The following is a 23657-nucleotide window of genomic DNA, read 5'->3' on the forward strand; positions in this document are numbered from 1 at the left end:
TGGGGCTTTTTAGTTTAGAGAAAAGGCGGGTCAGAGGAGACATGATAGAAGTGTAGAAAATTATGCATGGCATTGAGAAAGTGGATAGAGAAAAGTTTTTCTCCCTCTCTCATAATACTAGAACTCATGGACATTCAAAGAAGCTGAATGTTGGAAGATTCAGGACAGACAAAAGGAAGTACTTCTTTACTCAGCGCATAGTTAAACTATGGAATTTGCTCCCACAAGATGCAGTAATAGCCACCAGCTTGGATGGCTTTAAAAGAAGATTAGACAAATTCATGGAGAACAGGGCTACCAATGGCTACTAGCCATGATGGCTGTGCTCTGCCACCCTAGTCAGAGGCAGCATGCTTCTGAAAACCAGTTGCCGGAAGCCTCAGGAGGGGAGAGTGTTCTTGCACTCGGGTCCTGCTTGCGGGCTTCCCCCGGGCACCTGGTTGGCCACTGTGAGAACAGGATGCTGGACTAGATGGGCCACTGGCCTGATCCAGCAGGCTCTTCTTATGTTCTTATGTTCTTACCTTGAAGGGAGACTGTTTGTGCAAAAACCATGTTGCCTATTATTGGAAAGGCAATGGTGGGATCTTTAACAGATGGTGATATCTGAGTCAGGGATGGGGGAGAAATTCAGTTTAGTTCATATTTTCATGCAAATCTATCAGATTTGCTCTTCCTGCATGAACTGAAACACAACTGTCCTTTGAAATTTGTACTTCTCTGAATTTTGCTTTGCTGTTCACTAACCAAATAATATAAACAAAAATGCACATATTAGTAAAAAGTGTGCATAAAAATGCATATAGTGCTGAAAAAAACCACACAACATGTATTAGATTACAGAAAATTGCAAAAAAAGTATATTAGGAGAAATGTGCACTATAATATTGATTAATTTTGTGAGGACTTAATTTTTTTAAAAAAATTGCAAACTGATTCAGAAATGTGGCACTGAACTTAAGGCTGGAAAAAATGAGAAACAGAAATGGACAAATTTCATCCAAGCATATCCTGAGTCATTTTCAAATGATGCACCTTGGACCAGGCTCATAGATTGGATGCTGAAGTTGGTGTAAGAGACAAGTTTGAAGCCCAAGTTTGTAACCAGTGGTGGCTTTGTCCTTGTGGAAAGCAGTTCTACTTGTGCAAGGTTGGGTACCTGCTTTTCACTGATACTCCCCTACTGGCTACAGCTCTCCTGCTCTTCCCCAAAAGCTGCTCTTGAGGGTATGGAGTATGGCATGGAGGACAGCACTGGAGTGGGGGGAGTTCCTTGAACATTTAATGTCTTGAGTGCTTTCTGCCATTATATACAACTGAGAAGAATCTTGCAAAAGCATCATTGCATATGACCCAGAGGAACCAGACTGGGATATTAATTAGGGTTTCTAGATTGTTGTTGTTGTTATTAGTTAAATTTGTATGCCAGCCTTCCTCCCAAAGGACTCCAGGGTGTCAAACTCTAGGGATGGAGGAGAAATTCGATTCAGTTTGCCTTTAAAGCCAAACTTAATTAAATTCGCACTTTCCGAAATACCCTGAGAACCAAAACACAGCCATCTTTTGAAATCTGCACTTATACAAATTTTGAAATGCAGTTCACCAACCAAACAATGTTTACATTAATGCATATATTAGAGGAAAGTGTGCATAAAAATGAATATATTAGTGAAAACAGCATACAGAAAGGCATTATGTTAGAGGAAATTGCTTGTACTCAAAGCTGCACACAAAATGTGTTAATTTATTCACACTAAAATGCTGGAGAATTTTCATGAGGATTTTTCTTTTTAAAGAAATCCACAAATTGCTGCAGAAATGTGGAGAACCAAATTTAAGATTGGAAAAATGAGAAACTGAGAGAACTGAAATGGACAGGTCCTTCCATCCCTATCAAACACACACAACCTAGATGAAGCTAGGTTTCATGGGGCAGGGAGAATGAAGGACAGCAAGATCTGTAACCAAGACAGTTAAACCAGGGCCAGGAAACTGAATCAATTTAGAATCTAGCTATTTTTTTGATGTCGGAGCTACTTGTTGCTGGGCTCTAGGACCAGCCTTCCCACAATGCCATGTGAAAAAGTGATTGGCACAGCAGATTGCAGGGCAAGGAAAGGACACAATTTCCCATTTCTAACCTCCATCTCTTCGCAATGATAAACATGGATTTGAAAGAGGGTGGGATGTATGGTATAATTCTGAATTTTTGCTCCCCTTGTTACGAGTTCTAGGATAGGTCTATGCGAGTGGCTATAAGCCAGAATGGGACTTCCAGGATCAGAGGCAGTAAACTTCTGCTGAATACTGGTTGCTGGGGATAAAGCTTGAGGCTTCCCAGAGGCACCAGAAACAGGATCCTGGACTATTTGACTATTTATTAAGATAATTTATACCCTGCATTTCTTACTTCTCAAGCTCAAACGCAAGGCTCCTTGCAATATTAAAACAAAAACAATTAATAATAACCTATGGGGGGGAGCTCACATAAAATTATTTAAAAGAGAAGAGGACTTCTTGCTTCCTTTCTCAACACACGGGTGGCAGATACACTGGCCACATCTACAGCTTACATTTAACAGTCATGGCTTCTCTCCAAGAATCCTGAAGTTTGTTAAGGGCTCTGAGAGTTGTTGGGAAACCCCTATTGTGCTTATAGAGTGACAATTCCCAGAGTTCCCTGGGAGGAGGGATTGAGTATTAAAACTACTCTGGGAATTAACTGTAGCTCTGTGAGGGGAACAGCGGTCTCCTAACAACTCTCAGCAAGCTAGAGTTCCCTGGATTCTTGGAGGGAAGCAATGACTGTTTAAAGTGGTGTCTTTGTGCTTTATATGTAAGGCGCAGGTGTGGCCACTGTCTATTGGAGGACAAACAGTCAACAATTCCATCCTCATATACCTGGACAAATTGTGTGTGTGTGTGTGTGAGAGAGAGAGAGAGAGACTATGGACTTTTGTTGTGATCCAGGAGACCTCTTATCAAGTTCTTTTGAATAAAATAAAATAGAATAATTTATCTATACCAAAATACACAACGTACAACATAAAGCAACAACAAACCCTATAAACCCCCAGGTAAGTGTCAGTGATTCCCCATCTGTCAACAGACTAATTAACAATGTTTTGTTAACATCTAAGGCAGCCTTCGGAAGTGGGGCTTATTTTTCCTGATTCTGTCCTGATTTCTAACGTTTTTTTCACACTGCAGTTACTGCTGCATTATGAAACTGTAGTTTTCATCAATATACTGCCATTTCATGCTATATTTCATTCACACCAGCGGGCATGGTGTGGATGTCATCAGACATGTTGCCACCCCCACCCTTCGTGTGCATGCAAGCTCTGAATGCTGGAATACTGACCCAAGTTTCTCTTTGTGAGCTCTGGTGGCATGGAAACTGCAGGAAAAATAAGACACCAAACTCCTGTGATTTTCTGGGTTAATGGGGTTGCAAACGGCCTTTTCCCCCTGGAAACAACATGGAAATGAAACTTCCACTTGATTCTGCTGGGTTTCCAGAAGACGCTTTTATGTTGTGGGAAAGATCACATAAAACACAAAAATGAACAAGTAAGGAATTGTTGGGAATTGTCGGGAAAACGTAATAAAGTGCTGTCTGAATCCAGCCAAAGACTGCAATCCATTCAGAACAATTAGACTTGCTCCTAAGTAGACATGTATAGTGTTGCACTGAAAGACTGGGACATCTAGGTAGTAAATGTTGCACTAATTTAAACGGTCAGATCCCAGATGCTACATTTCTATCAACTACAGTTAGTCAATGTGCTTTATTGGAACATAATGCATAATACAAGATACAACAACAGAAGAAGAGAGCTGGAGGAAAAGAAATCAATGGTGTATTTGTAAAAAGCTTCCTGGTGACATTCACTGAAATGACTATGACTCTGTAGGTTAGGCCTCAGTACCACCACTGAACATATCCACGTCTATTTGCTATTCAAGGAATATGTAAATCAACTTGTGCGCAAGTTATAAATTCTGGAGGACAAAGGGGGGCAAGTCCTCAGGATCAAAGGCTGAAAGATTTTATTACATTAGGGGGAGTTGCAGCTTGAAATTTCATATTAAGATATGTTCATTCAGGTGCCAAGCATAGTACCTTGATAGATGGTAGCACGGCAATGGAGAAGGAGGAGAAGGCACACAACTATTATACGCTGCTAAACTCATTTCACCTGTAAAGGGGAGAATATTGATTTCATTCATCTCACTTAGCTGCTAGCATGACTCAAGCAAACACACACGCACACACACACAAGTTCAGTGACATCAGCTGCGAAATGACAGTGCTGTAGCTGAGGACAAAAAGAAAAGGCAGCTGGAAAAATGATGAATGTAACTTCATTAAAAGATTTTAAAAACACAATTTGTCTTCATAAGGAGATGGAGCAGGAATTGTGGATTCTGACAGTCACTCTGGTCTGCGTGATGACCTTTACAGCACTTTTGATATATGAGGCTTAAATGATAGTGGATTATTTTTGAGCGACTGCATACTTATTCATAATCAGCACACAAAGATCACCAGGGCCAACATAGGGAGCTTAGAGGCTGATTCACTATCCATGCACATGAGTGGAGTTTACTGTGGAAGTAAATGAATTTGATGCTGACCCCCTGGGGCAGGAGTTAGGGGTCAGTGATGTTGCCAAGGCTCACACTCCAATAGGGGCCCCACCACTGCCAGTTGCTGATGTCTCCTCCTTCTCCTCTGTTGCTTCTGCTTCACTTGGCCTTTCCATGTGCGTGAGGAATCAACAACGCAAGGAGAAGGTGCAATAATCTCTGCATACCTTGTCCTGCCTATTGAGAGTGATCTCAGTGCCAAGTGGGCCCAGAGGGAGAGGCAAGCAAAATGGCAGCATGGCAATAGCAGTGAGGAGGAAAGGGCCCACTGACAGCATCGCATCCAAAGGTCTCCAGAACCTGGGACCATCATTTCTGGCCCCTTTATTCAAAGAACATGAGCATGATCTAGAGTGGGGATGGGGAACCTGTGACCCTCAAGCTGTTGTTGGACTGCAGCTCCCATCATCCCTTACCATTGACCATGCTGGCTGGAGCTGATGGGAAGTGGAGTCCAACAATTATAACTGCATGTCACAAATCTATTTTGCCCGCACACTCATAAGGAAGACTGGAGAGACATAGCATTGGATAGAGTGGTTGTATTTATTATCTAACAAATTAGAAGATCTGCAACATATTCCACCAAACTTTGAAAATATGGGGAAGTGGCATCTGGATAAGCTGGTAGGGGCTCACCCTTGCAGTTCCCTGGGCATGTTCACAACAGCAGTCCCTAGCCCCAGTGTAGAGGGGAAGCAAATACCCCACTCCCATTATCCCTTGCCATTGGCCATGCTGGCTGGGGCTGCTAGGAGTTGCAGTCCAGCAACATCTGGAAGGAGTCACATTGGCTATTCCTGGCCTAACCTATCTCACAGCATTGTTGTGAGGATAAAATGGGGGAGAGGCAGAAGAAGGGAGAATCATGTATTCCAGATAATGTTCCTGTGGTGTGGGGACTAGCAGATGGACAACAAAAGTGGAGTCCTTATGGTTGCGAAGACACTAATTTATACTGCAGGGCTGGAAGAATAAACACGTATTGTCTACTACTCAATCGTGTGAAGATCTCACTGCCCTTTCTATGTTGGAACGTAGAACTTATAATTGTCAATCTTGTTTGGATACCTCTTTGGACATACCGAATGCCCACATTTAAGTCAACATCTATGGGACATTCTTATCGTTAATGTCAGCTGACAATCTTTCTCTCCCCTTGTTATATTTGCAAAAACAAAAATTATTATTTTTATTATTTCTTTTTTAAAAAATGTACTCCAACTTGCGGTTGTGTTTCCTTTCACCCTTTCCCTTCCCGCAACACTAGCTATTCCCTTCAAGTCCACTGGCATTTGCCACAGTACAGAGCTGATGCCTTTGCCTGACCAAACAACACTTGACAAACCAGTGGAATAAAGGGATTCTGTGAGCAAGGACTAAAGCCAGAGGGTAAAGTGTGTAATGAGAAAGACGTTCTCGTCAACAGCTGGGATGTTATTTTGATCTCCGCGTTTTGTTTTGCTGTTAACTCTGCACTTCTGATATCACTAACCCACCCTGGCAGCTGTGTAAACTCCACTTTAAAGTTTGATATTTCAGATGCTCGGTTGGCATTTAAGCTCTACAAGCTTCCTCTAGAGTGAGTTAATGAACACACCAAACAGTTTTCTCTGGATGGGGAGGAATCCTACAAAGGTCAAGTCCTTATCTTCTAAAGCTTCATTAGTGTGTAATTAAAAAAGAATATTTACAGCTGATTGCACTGTCAAAACTAAAGCACCATTTACTCCTCCTTTTTAGAGATCACCTTTTGCAAGGAGGAGGTGGCAGCAGCAGTGATGGAGGTGGCAGTGTTTGAGAGAGGTGTTCGAGTACTGCTTGGTACTTCTCCCTCGCTGCTTGCAAGACTCAGTGTTAGGAGCCATTGTGAGAAATCTGCTACTCCTCTTTAATAAACCTGCTTGCATAGAATGCTCTTGGGATAGTAAATCCCATTCATGCTACACTCCATTATTTCCACTGCACTAGTTCAGGCACATTTGTGCAAAGTTTGCTGCAGGCACCAGTCCTAGCAACAAACAGGGTGCAAGTGAACCCACTGTGGCGAGTGAATAGCTCTGAGGGGCCAGCGCTAAAAGGGACTATTGAGGGTACTATCTGATTTTTCTCCCCCTGGCTGAATAAGGTACTGGCTGAAGAAAATCCTGCTGGTGGCCTTAGGGGGAAAAGACACTAGTCCACTCCAGAGATAACCATTGTTTCCCTTGATGAGAACAAGCTACGACAATTGGTGGGCTTGCGTGATTTTACAGTATTTTATTACTATGTTCTATTCTGGATGTTGTTTGGTTCTCGTATTGTTTGTGTGTTTTTGTTTTTTGAGTTATTATATTTATTGTATTTATATATTGTGCCTGCTTTTACCTTTTATGTACACCGCCCAGAGAGCCTTCGGGCTTAGGGCGGTATATAAATTAAATTAAATAAAAATAAATAAATAAATAAAATTCCCCTCCTTTTTCATGCCTGTAAGGAGGTGATCAGAAGTGTCCGCTCTTTATGTTAAACTAACTACAGTTCTCTGTGATGTTTGAACTCAGGTAGCCGTGGTTTGTTTAAACTTTGGTTAGTAACAACAAGCCAGGATCAGATCCTGGCTTGTTTTTAAATCTTGGTACTACTTAGTGTGGGAACTGTGGTTAATTTGAAAATCAAAAGGGGAAGATTTTGATCTTCTCTAGTGAGGTACAGAAGAGATGGGAGGGGGGAGCCTGCAACAGCTCATTCTTGTTACAGGAAACTATAGTTTTTTGTTATATCTGAACTGGAGCAATATTTCTGGAGAGGAAAAATGAGAAGATGGGTATGTTTGTCCTTAGCAGGTTGTTAGGTTTATGTATTATTTACTTTATGCAGAGTTGTATATAGTTTCATATCTTGTCAGGCACCCTGAAAGGAGTCACCCTCCTCGTTTTACCTTGAGATGCCGTATCTGCTGAGTCCTCCTTGTGATTTTGCAGTCCCACACATTCCATAGTCTCCCTTCAGCATCTGCCACAAATATCACTGATGCTCCTGGGACAACTTACTGAATTTCTGAACCTCATACTAGAAAGGCTAACGTCATGGGGAGAAAGTACTTAATTCAAACGATTTATGCTAATTCAACAATTTGAAAGTCTCTGATTAACGCAGCAGGGGCATGCTGATCTTAATAGTCTGCATTCTGAAAAACAGTAATCACTGGATACATATTCCAATGTGATGATACAGTGAAAAAGTCCCTTGACTTTTTTCTCCTACTCAAAATGGAGATGCACACACTCGTTCTGCAATCTGCATAAAAATGAGTATGGCAAGTACTGGCCAAAAATGATGAACAAAGTCTATGTTTTGTATCATCGAAGTAACATTTTTTTTCCTTAGAAAAGAAGTTATTTTCTTCTTCAGTGCAGCATTTCCTTAGCACTGAAGACGTTGGCTTCAAGGGCAATTTTGCAACTTTTCTAGCTGCTATATTTATATAGCGCTATGCTTTCAGAAACATTTTGAGAGGTGCTGAGCAGTCAGCAGGGACTTTTACAACCAATAAGCCAACAAAAATTTACCAATGTATTGGGACAAATATACTGAGGAGCAGTGCTCAAATTATGGGGGGGGGGAAAAGGGAAAGTGTGGACCATGAATGAAATCCAGACAACCTACCTTCTGACTCCCACCAATTTTAGCCAATAGTCTTCTAAAAACAGTAGCTGTATTGGAAGACTTAGAGAGCACACCAGTCAGGAAGCGATGAGTCCCAGGGCATGGTCTGAAGGTATGTGGAGTGGTTGGTGTGTTCTCTAAGTCCTCCTTGCTGAAGCTAAGGAGGTTTGGGTCTGGTCAGTGCCTGGATGGGTGGCCACCTGGGAACCACATGTATGCCGCCATGAGCTCCATTATGGAAGATCTCCAAGGAGCTCAAGGTAGAGTATAAACACTTGTGTAATTTTTTTTTTTTAAAAAATGGAGAATTGCATTGTACGGGGGGCAGAACTCATCTGACCACCCTGAAGTTCAAGCTCTGCCAAACAGGTCACTTCTTTTGCACAATAACTTACTTTCTAAAGCTCAGCTAATGCACTAACTGCATTCCAGTTCTTGTGGTTGCGGACTGGATGCATGCCCCCTTCTGCCATCCACCTAATGTAATGTTCGAGCCATATAGTCTATGAAGAAACCTATACGTGCATATGTCTGATTCGCCAGTTATTTCTACCTTTTCTGCCTTTCCATCTAAAGAACTGTATTGCCACCCAGGAAGCTGATAAACCTGGACTAAGGGAGACCCAGAACTCTGTCTTTGAGCTTGTCATCCATGTATCTCCGAACTGCATTGCTATTGTTTAATTGTACTATTTTAAACTGAGGGGATTTATTAAATGTATGTTTGAACGGTTTTAATATTGTAAATAGTTTAATTCTACTTATTTTAGATTATTGTATGTTCTTAATTATATGTATTTTTATCTGAAAGCCGCCTTGAGTTCTAGTTTGGAAAATAGGGCGGGGTAAAAATAAAGATAATAAATAAATAAATAAATAAACTGCATTACAAGGTCTGAGAATTTATTCCATGTCAAAGCATTTACATCCTGCTTTCCTGTTTCTACAATACCCAAAGTGGCTAATAAAAGAAATATTAATATCCCTATAAAAAGCAGGGAACTGCAACAAAATGCTACAGTGTGTAGGTATCCGATTCCAGTCAGCGATAACCCTCCCCCATGATACTCCATTCCAATCCCCACCCCCTGACTTCCCACCCCCCACCCACCCAGACTACTAGTCAGTCAGCATTTTGTGGCCATTAAATCACGGGACTGTTTTTGGGAGTCCCCCACTTTGCAGCGTTTTCTCTAACTACATATGTATTTCTGCATGGGGAATGCTATTTGGCTACAACAGCAACGACCCTCTTGCCTAGATATTGGAAACAGAGGTGGTACAATAAAGTAGCGAGAGAAGAATAACTGTAAAACAGCAGAGAAATATCAAATTAAAACCACCACAGTAAAAAAAAAAAAAAGCCGGCTGTTGTACGAACAAGATGCATAGTGTCTGCATACTGATCCCTGCTACTTAGGGATGAGCAAATTCTGGTTTCTTTCAGTGTCTTATTTTTCAGTTTCTTATTTTCCCACTCATAAGTCCAGTTTTCCACATTTCCATATCCATTTGTGATTAATTTTAAAAGATAAACTCCTCATGAAAATGCACCAGTGTTTTAGTATGTTTCTCTGAATATACACACTTTTGTATGTAATTTTGGCATACTCATTTTTGCAAATAGATTTTCCTTGATAGAAAGCATATTTGTATGTTATTTTCACTAATATATGCATTTTTGTGCACCTTACTTGGTGGGAGATCTGCTTTGCAAAATTCAGAGAAGTGCGAATTTCAACGTATTGTTTCAGAAAGTGCGACTGAGGTAGCTTTGCCTTTGCATGTGAATTGAACCGGATACTCTCACCATCCCTACAGGGTCTACCCTATTCTAACTATCCTCCATGATTTGAGGGTTGTGGGTGAGAGAGTTCTAGAGCCTGGCTGAAATAATCCAATCCTGTATACCTGGTCAGCTAGCCACAGAAAGTGGAGATACAAAGAAGGGCCTCAGTTGAAGATTCAACGAAGTGAGTGAATGAATATAGGAGGAGGTCCATAAGACATTGCGGTCCCAGGGGTGCCAAGTGGATAAGAATGACTCTCATAACTATTTTTCCTACTTTAGACAGGGCTGTCATCAATACCCGACATACTTGGGCAGCCACTGAGACCCCAGTGTCCCAGAAGACCCCAATGGCATTAATACCTGAGCTGATGGTTATGAACAAAAATGCCCAAGGTAGTCTTGCTCCAGGGCAATGTGGAAATTTCAAAATGGTGGCTGCACAACACTGACCACAGCAGTACCACTGCTCCGTATGTCTGCTGTGGAGGGCAGTGGTACCAAAGGAGGTCCTCCAGATGCTGAGTGCACCCTCAAGCCTGGAGCCACCCCTGGCTTTAGGTATCATGTAGCAGACCGTCACAGAATCATCGAATCATCGAATAGTAGAGTTGGAAGGGGCCTATAAGGCCATCAAGTCCAACCCCCTGCTCAGTGCAGGAATCCAAATCAAAGCATTCCCAACAGATAGCTGTCCAGCTGCCTCTTGAATGCCTCCAGTGTCGGAGAGCCCATTACCTCTCTAGGTAATTGGTTCCATTGTCATATGGCTCTAACAGTTAGGAAGGTTTTCCTGATGTCCAGTCGAAATCTGGCTTCATGCAACTTGAGGCCATTATTCTGTGTCCTGCACTTTGGGACAATCGAGAAGAGATCCCGGCCCTCCTCTATGTGACAACCTTTTATGTACTTGAAGAATACTATCATATCTCCCCTCAGTCTTCTCTTCTCCAGGCTAAACATGCCCAGTTCTTTCAGTCTCTCCTCATAGGGCTTTGTTTCCAGTCCTCTGATCATCGTTGCCCTCCTTTGAACCTGTTCCAGTTTATCTGCATCCTTCTTGAAGGGCAGAGAGCAGAACTGGACTCAGTATTCAAGATGAGGCCTATCCAGTGCTGAATAGTGGGGAACGAATACTTCACACGATTTGGAAACTATACTTCTGTTAATGCAGCCTAAAATAGCATTTGCCTTTTTTGCAGCCACATCACATTGTTGGCTCATCTTCATCTTGCAATCAACAACAATTCCAAGATCCTTCTCACATGTCGCATTGCTGAGCCAAGTATCCCCCATCTTATAACTGTGCATTTGGTTTCTTTTTCCTAAGTGTAGAGCTTTGCATTTATCCCTGTTGAATTTCATTCTGCTGTTTTCAGCCCAATGCTCCAGCCTGTCAAGGTCCCTTTGAATTTTGTTTCTGTCTTCCACAGTATTAGCTATGCCCCCTAATTTGGTATCATCTGCAGATCTGATAAGCGTGTTCTGTACCTCCTCATCCAAGTCGTTAATAAAAATGTTGAAGAGCACTGGGCCCACTTCAAATGTTGAAGAGCACTGGGTCTTGTGCATCTCCACAGCGGCAGGTTGAGTTCCATATGCATTTGGGATTCATGCATCTGGTTGCAAGAGAAGCCACATCTGCATCATTCTCAGAGCGGTTTAACAATCAATCCGTCTTCCTACAGAACTCTGGGAATTGTAGCTCTGTGAGGAGAAAAGGATCTCCTAACAACTCTCAGCACCCTTAAGAAACTACAGTTCCCAGGATTCTTTGGGGGAAGCCATGACTGTTTAAAGTGGTATACTAGTTTAAATCTGTGATGCAGGTGTGGCATCTCCTGCAACCAGATGCACAAGTCCAGAGAGACACAGTTTCCTCTTTTTCATATTCACTGGAATTATGGGTCAGTAAAATATCCAATTGCCTTCTCAAAACATGATAAGTGGCCCTTAGACAGCTAGTTGAATCTTAATAAGTTATTCTTTTAATATCCATAGCTAGCAGATGAAAGTCCAGTCAATTTCTTAAGCCAAATTAGCGTAATGAGCCATATATTGGTCCCTATAGTCTTTGTATTTATACAGCAGTTTCCTTATTAATACCAGTTAAGGACACATCAGAGCACATTGGAAAAGAATTATGCTCATTCATCCCTCTTAATGACATTGCACCCAAGCCAGAGAGAATAAGCTGAGTAAACAAGCTTGTGTTCATATTTTTAGCTCCACTGTGTTGCAATCATGTGCTTAACACTCCCATTGAAACACTGGGATTTAAATAGGGTTACTTTTGGCTGGATCATGCTTAAGATGTGTGGTGTGAAAACTCAGAAAGCCTGAAATGGTTCTGACTGATTGTTCACCCTTAAGAAAACATGATAAAATATTAATGTCAGACTGTAATCTGAAAGCTGGCTTTGTCTGGAATACTCTAAATGCTTAAGGATCACAGAACACTGCAGGAATTATAGTGATTTCTTCCAAGTAATTTTTAAAGTAGTACACAAAGTTTAAAGTGGTATACAATAAAATCAAATAACGCCAGTGGAGGTCTGGAGGCCACAGCTAGTACAGAATATGGTGGCTAGGCTGTTTTGGGGGGATCAATTCCCACCAGCATATCACACCTTGTCTGCAGGATGTGCACTAGCTGCCAATTTGTTACTGGGACAGGGTTAAGGTTTTGGTTAAAACTTATAAGGCCTCCTTAGCTCGGGACCAGGTTACTTGAAAGACTACCTTACATACTCAGTGAGCGATTGCATCCCACAGGAGATTCTGTCTGGACCAGGGCATTCAGTGTGGCTGTTCCTTTTTTGTGGAATAGCATCCCTGTTGAGACAGGACTGGTACTCATTATCTGTAGTTTCCAGAAGCAACTGAAGGCATTCTTGTTTCAGAAAGCTTTTCCAGCTGGATAGGTTTTTCTCTTAAAAGTCTCTGTCTTGGGTGTTTATTTCTACTGTTCTGAAATCTGGCTTTGGTTGTTTTTGTATTGTTTTTAAATCTATTTTTAGTTGTTTTTACTGTATGGCGTTAAATCAACATGTATATGAAAGGCAATTCATTATACTGTATATCAGGACATTTTTTGTGCACACACAAACAAAAAAGAAGCAGCAAAGGTCTTGCAAAATAAAAACGTTCCTGATCCAAAGAACAGCGTTAACAAGTTCTATATACTTGAAGGGGTGCCCACATACTTCTTCGGAAGATTGTTTCTATGTGAGTGTGAATATGAGTGAAGGAGGGTGTGAAAGAGTGGAGGAATGAAGAACAATGAAAGCAGAAATAGTGCAACCGGGACCTGCAACAAAATGTTGCAGTGTGAGGTGCTTCTGTTCAGGGTTCCATCCACTTCCCTTCCCCCACTTTTCTATTTTCCCTTTCCATGACTAAGTCAGCAATGAGCATGCTCAGTCTTCATTAGGCTGTTTTTGAGGAGCAAGTTGGCCCCGTAGATTCCCCCCCCAACTTTTTTTGTACCTCTTCAAATTTCAGGGTTTCCCTGAGCATGCTGATATTTCCATCTCATGCATAAAGACTCTATAAGGACCAGCACTCAGAGAACTGCTATCAGCATATACAAGTAGGGTTCTTCAGTAAAGTGTCCAAGTGTGGAATGCTTCTGTTGAGGGTTCTGGCTGCTCCACTCATTCCTCTTCCTCTGGTTTTTCTTACCTCCTCAAGAGTCACCCAGTATCCTGTGCTTATTGAGCATGCTCAGTCCTCATTAGCCTATGTGTTCTTCTCCCCTCTCCGGTTTGAGCTTTTTTTTTGGAGTGGAGGGCTGCATGTACTTGTGCCTAATCCCACTACTGAGTGCTATTGCACTCAGGTCCAGCTTGCAGGCTTCCCATAGACATCTGATTGGCCACTATGAGGACAGGATGGTGATCTAGATGGGCCATTGGTCTGATCCAGCAGAACTGTTCTTATATTCGTGTGTACATTAAAATATCATATTTTTGAGTTCTTTGTGCATTTCTCATTTCCATCCCTGAGGACATTGAAAAATGGCTTCTCAGTGTGAATCAGGAACTGACCTATTCAGACAATGTGATCGTTCTCTCTATATTTCTATCTCTATGTGTTTCTTCCTCCTGTCCCTCTTTAGGTGTACCCCCCAAACTTCTTTTGGCTTCTGCAAACCTTAGGATTTCCCTAAGTCTTCTGATACTTTCACCTTGTGCATGAGTGCTTCCATTTTGGCTGCATAATGGTGGGCACTTCCTCTGAAGATTGGGAATGGAATATATTGGGTGACATTCAACTAATGTGTCCCATCAGCGCAAGGATTTCTGCTTGCACGTCAGGACTTCCCCCCCCTGTACTCCTCCACAAGTGCCCCTAACCCTCTCCAAATCTGCTCCAGAGGGTTGAGGTAACCCCTAGAACAGATTTAGGGGGTGCACGGTGGGAGGAGAGGGGGGAGAATGTTCTGTTGTGCAAGCAGAAATCCTTGTGCTGACTGAATGTTTGGATACACCTCAAGATTTACTGTAGTTTTACTGAAAGTGATCCTAGCATCTCTTATTGTTTTAGGAGATGGCTATGACTGACTTGGCTGATATTAAGTTACTTTTTAGCTGATCCAAGGACCACATCTCTTATGTAAGAAAGTACTCATAGAGCTGATTTCCACGTGCATTGCCTCTCACATGTCTGCACTGTCAAGTGGTAAATTGTGTGTGGCAATGTACCACCACAAATCTAATGACACAGGTAGAACTTCAGTATCATCCTCCCTAACCATTGCTTTGGGATAGAATCAGTTCACACATTGAGAGTGAGTCATCACATGTTGAGCATGTGTGAACCTTATGCCAGCTATCTATTTTGAAGCCCAATTGTACTGTTACCAATATTAGGGCCCAGGGAAGACTAATATGGCCAAACCTCTGCCCTCCATGTCTCATCCTTGGTGTGGAAAGCCCATTACTGTTTCTTCAAAAGTAATTTCAAAATGCAAATAGGCTAGCTAACAGATTTTTGTCTCAGAGAGATTGTCAATTTCCATGCCCCATGCTCATTTATTTTTCATAAAGAATGAAATATGGGGCAGAGATTTATTTGTTGACAGTTATCAGCGGTAACTCAGCCTCAACATTGACCTAAATTTTCCCTGCTCAGAAGCAGTGAAGGAGAAAATAATGAAGGCAGTGTTATTTCGGAGATGCAAAAACCTGAAATTGCCAGAATTTATTCAAGCTCCTTGAATGCCAGAAAGTTCAGGGCCTCAGGTTTTAATGCCTTGAATGTGGAAGCAAATTCTGATGTAGAGGATTTCATCTTCCTGCCGCCATAGATCCTCACATGCACACAGTAACTCAATAGGCCTCTCTTTTTCGTTAACAAAAAAGCTTGAAAAGATATTTGAAAGGTAGGTGTGTGTGAGAGAGAAACTCCAATGCTGCATGAGTCAAATATTTTGTGAGATGGTGAATGGGTGTCAGGTGATGAATTATGGATCTACACAACCATGTTGCTTGCAGTTATCGCCCAATAGCTCAATTGTCTGAAGATTTTATTATGCTATCTTTTCCTGTGATAGCTTTTTCAACAATGGCTGTGGGTAGAGGTAATGAGCAGCATGAAGGGATGGAAGAATCTGTCAGTTTCAGTTCCCTCAGTTTCTCAATTTTCCAGTCTTAAATTTGGTTCTCCACATTCCTGTAGCAATTTGTGTGTGTGTGTTTTTAAAAAGTCCTCATGAAAATTCTTCCGCATCTTAGTGTGAATTTCTCCTAATAAACACATTTTTGTGTGCAGTTTTGACTAATGTACACATTTTTGCAAGCAATTTCTCCTAATATCATGCATTTTGTATGTTTTCCCCTAATACATTCATTTTATGCACAGATTCAAAACACTGTTTGGTTGGAGAGCATCACAAAATTCAGTAACGTGCACATTTCGGGGGATGGCTGTGTGTCGGTTCTCATATTGTTTCAGAGAGTGAAAATTTGATACATTTGACTTTAAATGCGATCTGAATCCCTGTCCATAGCAGCATGTGAATAGGTTGTCCAGAAAAATACAGTTGTTCTGTGCTCAGATTTGATCTAATGCTCAGAGAGATGACTAGAATCCTCCCAGCTGACCACAATGCCTGTCCATTAGATGTCAAGCTTGTATAAGGGCTTAGGCATGTAAGGACCCCATCAACATGATCTATACACTCTATTTAGTGGTGTACAGATATCACTGGTTGGAGTCTACATGCATTGAACTCTACACATGTTCTACCCTATGCCAGGGGTGAGGAACATGGGACCCTCCAGATGTTCCTGGACTGCGACTCCCATCATTCCTGATCATTGGCCAGGAGTAGCTGGTGGGGCTGCTCCTGCCAATGGCTCTGCTAGCTAGGGCAGATGGGGGTTGGAGTCCAACTTCTAGAGGGCCACAGGTTCCCCATTCTTATCTGGGTGGGACAGGATGGACGTACTGGAGGAGTATGTAGTAAAGTGGTGTGATTCTGATCACCCATATCACATTGAATGGCATGTGTGCTTAAGGCAACTGGATTGTATCCAGAGCTCACTTTGCACTAAGCAGAAAACAAATCCGCTCACACAAGCAGGACCTCAAATTTTCATCAAGCCTCTCCCATGCCCTGCAGTCCATGTGCCCCATAAAAACCTGCTCCTGGTGGTGGAGGAAACTTCAGAACAGTATGGAATATGATACAAGAGATTGCAGGGCATGTGTGTGGGGAGATCAGAAAAAATTCGATGTCCCACCTTTCGCACACAATTGTTCTGTTAGCTTAAAGGCACATTGGATGCAACCCACATGACAGTGTCTTCTTGGTGATGGTTCCCCATTTGTGGAATGCCTTTCCTGGCAAGATGCATCTGTCTCCCTCATTATTAAAATTCAGGAGGAATTTTAATAACAGTCCTGTTCAATCAGGCATTTGATGGCTAAAAGGTACTGTTCCTTGTAACCTTGAAATTGTCAGCTGTGAGGGTATGTGGGTTTTTTAAAAGGTGTTCTTAATGTTTCAAAATGATTTTAGATGTTCTTAATTGTGTGTTTAATATGTTTTAAATGTATCTATAACTGCAGTGTTAATAAAAACGAATAAGTAAGTAAATAAGTAAATATTTAGTCCAGTATCAGTTGCTTGCATAAAATGTTGGTCTGGGAAAACCTAAATTTAAATGCCTGCCCGGGGTCAAAAGTTACTGGGTGGACAAATATGTTTTTAACTCCCCTCCCCTTTTAATTCTTCTTTGGGGAGTAAACTGCTCAGGAGAATGATTTGGAATAAAGAAACAGTGGGTGGAGAAAGGATTAAGCATCCCTTGCTATTTCTAATTTCAAACAACACCCTTGCCAAAGCTGCTTTCCTTTAAAAGAGCAACACTGCAGCATTGATGGATGGTTCTATTCAATAAAAGTGGAATAAACTTCTTATTCAACGTGCACAGCGTTGAGCTGCACAGTGGCAATCCTAAACATGTTGACCTGAGAATAAGTTTCATTGCATTCTGTGACACTTATTCCCAAAAAGGCACTCTTAGGATCCAGCAGTACAATCTATGTCTTGCTTTCATTGGGATAGCTTGTATGGCAGGGTGGGATTGCTCATCCTAAACTGGTGCCTGGAGGCTGTGAAGGGCTGGATGTGGGAGAACAAATTGAAACTTAATCCAGACAAGACAGAAGTGTTGCTGGTCAAGGGGAAAACTTCCCCAGGGATAGGGTTGCAACCTGTTCTGGATGGGGTTGCACTCCCCTTGAAAGGGCAGGTCCGCAGTCTGGGAGTTCTTCTGGATCCTGCCTTGCTGCTAGAATATCAGGTGGCTGCGGTAGCAAGGAGTGGTTTTGGTATCTCAAAATTGTCTACCAGCTGAGTCTGTTCCTGGAAGTAGCTGACTTAGCCACAGTGGCACATGCATTGGTGACATTGAGGCTTGATTACTGTAACGCACTCTACATGGGGCTGCCTTTGAAAACGATTTGGAAACTTGGTCCAAAATGCAGCAGCCAGAATGTTAACTGGAGCATGGTGCAGGGAGCTTATCACCCCTGTGCTTTATCAACTCCACTAGCTCCCAATTTGTTTCCAGGCCCAATTCAAAATTCTGGTTTTGACCTTTAAAGCCCTAAACGTCCTTGGACCAGTGTACTTAAGGGACCGCTTATGTCCATATGTTCCTGCCCTGGATTTAAGATCATCTGCCTCTGGCCTCCTTTGCGTGCCTGGAATGAAAGAAGTTAGATTGACAGGCACGCGGGAGAGAGCCTTTTCAATTGTGGCTGCCAGACTTTGGAATTCCCTACCCAAGAAGCCCACTTTGCTCCCTCCTTGATAGCCTTCTGGAAACTTGTAAAAACTATTTTGTTCTGGAGAGCCTTTGGTTGGGACTGACGGTTCAGCCTGACACTGTTTAAAGTTTTTTATCTTTTATTTTTATCTTTTAGGCTATTTTATTTTCACTCTTTTATATGTGTATGCACATGTATACATGCAGCGGCATCACTAGGGGTGTGTGTGGGGGGGTGCGGACCGCACTGGGGTGAAACCATCAGAGGGGGTGACACCCAGAGCCGCCCCTAGGCACCGGGAAGAGAAGCTGGGCTGTGGTGGGGTTTTTCCTCTATTTTCAGCCCTGCAGCGGCCATCTCGCCAGCCACTTACTTCTTGGGGAATCTCTGCAGCCAAAGAGCAGTCCCCCCCCTCCTGCCTGGCCTGCCCGCTCATCAGCTGTGAATTTTAGGTGGGAGGTTTGAATCCCCTGCCTGCTCTTGGGCTGCGTGCCTGAGTGGCTTCCCAGGCAGGATGGGGGAAAAAACGCTCTGCAGCAGCCAAAGAGTGGGAGATCCAAACCTCCAGCCCAGGCAAGTGCTGCCTCTGTAACCCGCTGGTTTACAGAGGCAGTGCCAGTGGCGTACCAAGGGGGGGTCGGTGCAGTCAATCAGGGGGTGCAAGATGGAGTAGGGTTACCTGGTGTCTGATTTTCGGCTGGAGTTTCTGGTTTTGGGGGGGTCCCCCTCCGGGTCTCCAGCTAACTTACCTTAATCTCCGGACTCTCAGCTTCAATTAAAAAAAAAAACTAAGTTTCTAGGTCGTCTGGTTCCTGAGATATACACCAAAACATCAGCCCTCCCCACAACTGTTTAATCTGTTTTTTAACCGATCTGTATAGTAGCTTTTAGCCAGAGCTTGGAAAAGTTACTTTTTTAAACTACAGCTCCCATCAGCCCCAGCCAGCATGGCCACTGGATTGGGCTGATGGGAGTTATAGTTCAAAAAAATAACTTTTCCAAGCTCTGGCCTCTAATCCCGCCCTTTCAGGATTGTAGCCAATAAGGGGAGCCAGGCTTGTGATTTGTTGACCCTGGCAGTGCTTAGGCTTCATTACAACGTCAAAATGGTGGTTTTGAGGTCTTCAGTTTGAGTAAGTAAGAATATGGGTTAAAGTTTTTTTTCTTTTGTGTGTAGCACGCAGTCAGAGCCTGGGCTGTTGGAGAGGGCAGTGCTTTGAAAACATTTCCAATATGAAAGCTTTAATCCAATACTTGCTTTTCTGGGAGTAAAGGAATGCTGATCCCATGTACCTGGAGTAAACCCCATTGAATTCATTAGGACTTACTTTTGAGTAGACATGGTTAGGATTGTGCTGTAAATTAATGGGACTTCTGAGTAAACATAACAAAGAATTGTGTTTGTGTTGTAAATCTTTCCCTCCTTCTCCAATCCTATTTTTAAAACAATTAGGCAGTTCTGCAATGACCAACTGGTTTGACAATAAACTATTATGTGGGGTGTATTTTTACAAGAGTGTGTGTGTGTGTGTGTGGAGTCTTTCCAACAACCCTGTGAGTCTTTCCAACAACCCTTTTTATTGTGCAGGGATATTCTATCATGCCACATGGAGTGCATAAAAATTAATCCCATGTATGCTGTCTTGAGTGGGATGCCACTCTGCTTGATAAATACAGGGTCTTCAGTATAAGGGACTATGAAACGTTGAGCTGCTTTCCAGCTATTCTTTGGGTAGGCTTCAAAGCACATCTGTTAGGTTTCAAAATATGGAATGTTCCAGACTGTTCCCTTTTATTTATTTATTTAATTAATTGGAATGTTTCTATTCTGCTGTACAGCCAAGAGGCTTACAAAGAGGCTTACAAAAGAGTTTCAGAATAAATATATTCAAATCCGGTACTGGGAACAGAAACAACATGGTGCCCCTATGGTGGAAGGATTGTTTGAGTGCATTTCCTGCCCTCATCCTCATCTACTTAGGCAGCAGAGTCCATGGATGACCTCTGAACATGGGGCTAAACAGCTGGAACTTGCTCAGCCCATGACAGAGGGAAGCCTTCACAGAGTGATTTCTTGTTGTGTGTAGGGACATGTTTTTCAGCTTTTCTTTTAATCCTGATTTTCAAGCCATGTTATATGTAGAAACTGATTTGGCTGTTGTGACAATAAAAGCTTGATCTGACAGTGAAGAGCGCCAGTGTCAAGACACCTTGGTTACTTCAATGCATGAATAGCATAGTCCTGGATGACTGGACACCGTGAGGGCTATCCTTCCAGTATGTACTACCAATCAACCCCAGACCCCTGGTATATCATACCGTGTGTGTGTGTGAAATAGAGGACCTGATCTAATCACAAGAGGCACAGGGTGCAAGGAAGTTACTAGTCCCTTTCAATTGGTTCATTGGGTGTACAAAAGAGATCGGAGGTTTTTGGGAGATATAAGTTGTTTTGGCCTTTTTCTATTTATTGATTATTTTATTTATTCAATTTATTATTTTATTTTTTCAATTTATTTATATACCGCATTTTCCACAAATACATATGTGCTCAAAGCGGTTCACACAAACAAACAAATGCTGCAGCACGACAATAGACAATAAAAAGTACAATCACTACAACATTATATACACACACACATATCAAAGTATAAATGAGCATAAAGCTCAACAATAAAGCTAAAGCAAAAATATTTAAAAACCAAGCTGATACAAAAATCTCTGCTATCCGACCCTTATGGCTCAACCCAAAGGGCCAGAAAGTCTTCTGAAAGCTGCGTTTGAAGGCTTCTGGGGCTGGAGGCTTGCGCCGGTGCTAAAGGTGGCTAGGTAGGGCCCTGGCTGAGGGCCCCTAGAGCCACAGGGGCCCCTTGATAGGGTGGGGGAGGAGTAGCGCTCCTCTTCCGTGATCCATTCTTTCTTTGCTGCTTCCACCCATCGATGGGATATGTTAATTGACCATACTGGAGTGTCAGTGAAAAGGCTATCAACAACACGCTGGAGTGCTCATCATGCTGCAGTTAAGCCAGTTAAAGAAAAGTTTGATAAGTTTGTGGCGGCGATTGAAGCTCTTTGTGATCCACATGAAAATTTGACACAAGAGGTGCAGCACAAGGTCTTTTGCCTGCTGTCTGTGACTTCACTTTTCTGTGCTACCTGTACTTCTGGAGTGATGTACTTTAGGAAGTTAATCTTACACAGCAGTACCTGCAGACTAAGGGCTTAACTCTCAACAAGGTGGTGACAAAGCTAGAGGCGCTAAGACTTTTTCTGCACGAGGAGCGCAGTCACCTGGTGGAGCATGCAATTGAACAGGTGCTTTTAAAATCAGACGAACATGGAATTGCAGTAGAGAGAAGAGCCAGGTTCAAGAAGAGGATTGCAGGGGAGCAAGCAAGCGATGCTGGACTCACTCTGCAAGAAGAAAATAAGAGGGTGATGCTTGAGTGCATTGATCGCTTTTATTCTGAACTCCAGATCAGATCAAGAGCCATCAAAGAAGCAGCAGCCATGTTTGAGGCTGTTCAAGTGAGTCTCATATCTGCCACTGAAGAAGAGCTAAAGGTGTTCATTCCAAAATTGACCACTTTCTATGATGAGGTATCCGAGAGTGCGCTTTTAATAGAAATACCAAGGCTGAGAAGGCACCTGAAAGCAGCAGCGATTGATCTGGAAGAAGCCAAAGATTGGGCAATATTAGACGTTTTGACATTCATAGCTGAATGGACCTTCATAGAATCTCTCCCAACCCTTTCACTAAGCCTAAAATTATTTCTGACGATTTGTGTGTCTGTGGCTTCATGTGAGAGGAGCTTTTCAAAGCTGTAACTTATAAAGAACTATTTGCGATCTACCATGGGACAGTCAAGGCTTTCCGATCTTGCGATATTATCAATTGAAAGTGAGTTGGCGAAAGGCATTGATTTCGATGAAGTGATTCACAAGTTTGCAGCTTTGAAGGCCAGGAAAGGAAAGTTCTGATTTAGTCGAGATGTTCACTAAGTGCTGAAATGCTTGTGTAATTGTTCCTGTTTATTTTTTTGGTATTATTTCATTTATGAGTATATTTCCATATGCATTTGTCTACAACTTCTACATTATTTGGGCCGTTATTGATTATGCAAACCTAATCCATTAATGTATCTCATGTAACTGTAAAGTTTAATGTTAAAATGAACATAATTTTGATGTAGTTCTTAAATGTTTTTACTTCAAATTCTTACCAAATTTTCTGTTTAACCACATGAAACTATGTATAAATGTAAATACATTTAGGCTGTGCGTATGATATTGTAATTTAAAGGTGTAATTTTAATTTTGCTAGTTGTTTATGTCACTACTATTGCCATTACATTCAGTGATATACAGGAATTACGATTTACGAGTAACATTAGTACAAAAAACATTACTAAGGATTCTGTATGGTCTGGTACGGGAGGAGGTCCATGGGGGTGACACCATGAGTTACCGCACTGGGTGACACCAACCCAAGTGACTCCACTGTATACATGTATGTATGTTTCTATGTGTAGGCATAACACAGTTTATGTACATGTATGCATAATGTATTTTATGTATTTTAATAGTATTTTATGCATTTTAATTTACCTTTTAATTTGTGTTTTTATTGTGTATTTTATTATATATGTGTGCTATTTTATTATAGCCGCCCTGAGTACCCTATTGTAGGGTAGAAGGGCAGGATAGAAATATTTTAAATAAATAAATAATAAATAAATATTGTCCTGGAGCGAAGAGTTTAAGCCACCCAACTTCTGAATTTCATAAAGGAAGCTCCCCATTTCTTTGGAGTTTCTCCATATTTGAAAACCTATTCCACTTCCAGAGATTAGTCTAAACTAGCTGGAAAAGCTTTGACGGCTTCCTGGTGCATAAACCCCTTCTTGTGTAAGCCTGGGGAAAGCATGGATTTTGGCTTTGCAAACAGCCTTCAGAACATGTCTGGTTTTGTTTCTCTCTGATGACATTTTTATTTAGAAAGCACGCCAGCCAGTAATAATTACAGCCCTTTGTGCAGTTTTGACATCTCACTAGGAAACACCACTTCTCAGTTGTGGGGTTTCAGGGAGCGAAGCTGAGAACAATATGACAACCTCCTGATGCCCACTTCCCCCTCAGGTTAAGTTGGCAGGGAGCCCATTTACACACATACTGCACCTGCTTGCCAAAACATCCCCATTCCCTGTTTTCTCTTCTTTTCCTACATTTACTGTTGCTAGCTGACTGCTGCTGACTTCTGCTTGATGTTGGGGATTGTCTTCCC

The sequence above is a fragment of the Rhineura floridana genome, chromosome 2 (genome assembly GCF_030035675.1).
Source record: "Rhineura floridana isolate rRhiFlo1 chromosome 2, rRhiFlo1.hap2, whole genome shotgun sequence".
Taxonomy (NCBI): Eukaryota; Metazoa; Chordata; class Lepidosauria; order Squamata; family Rhineuridae; genus Rhineura; species Rhineura floridana.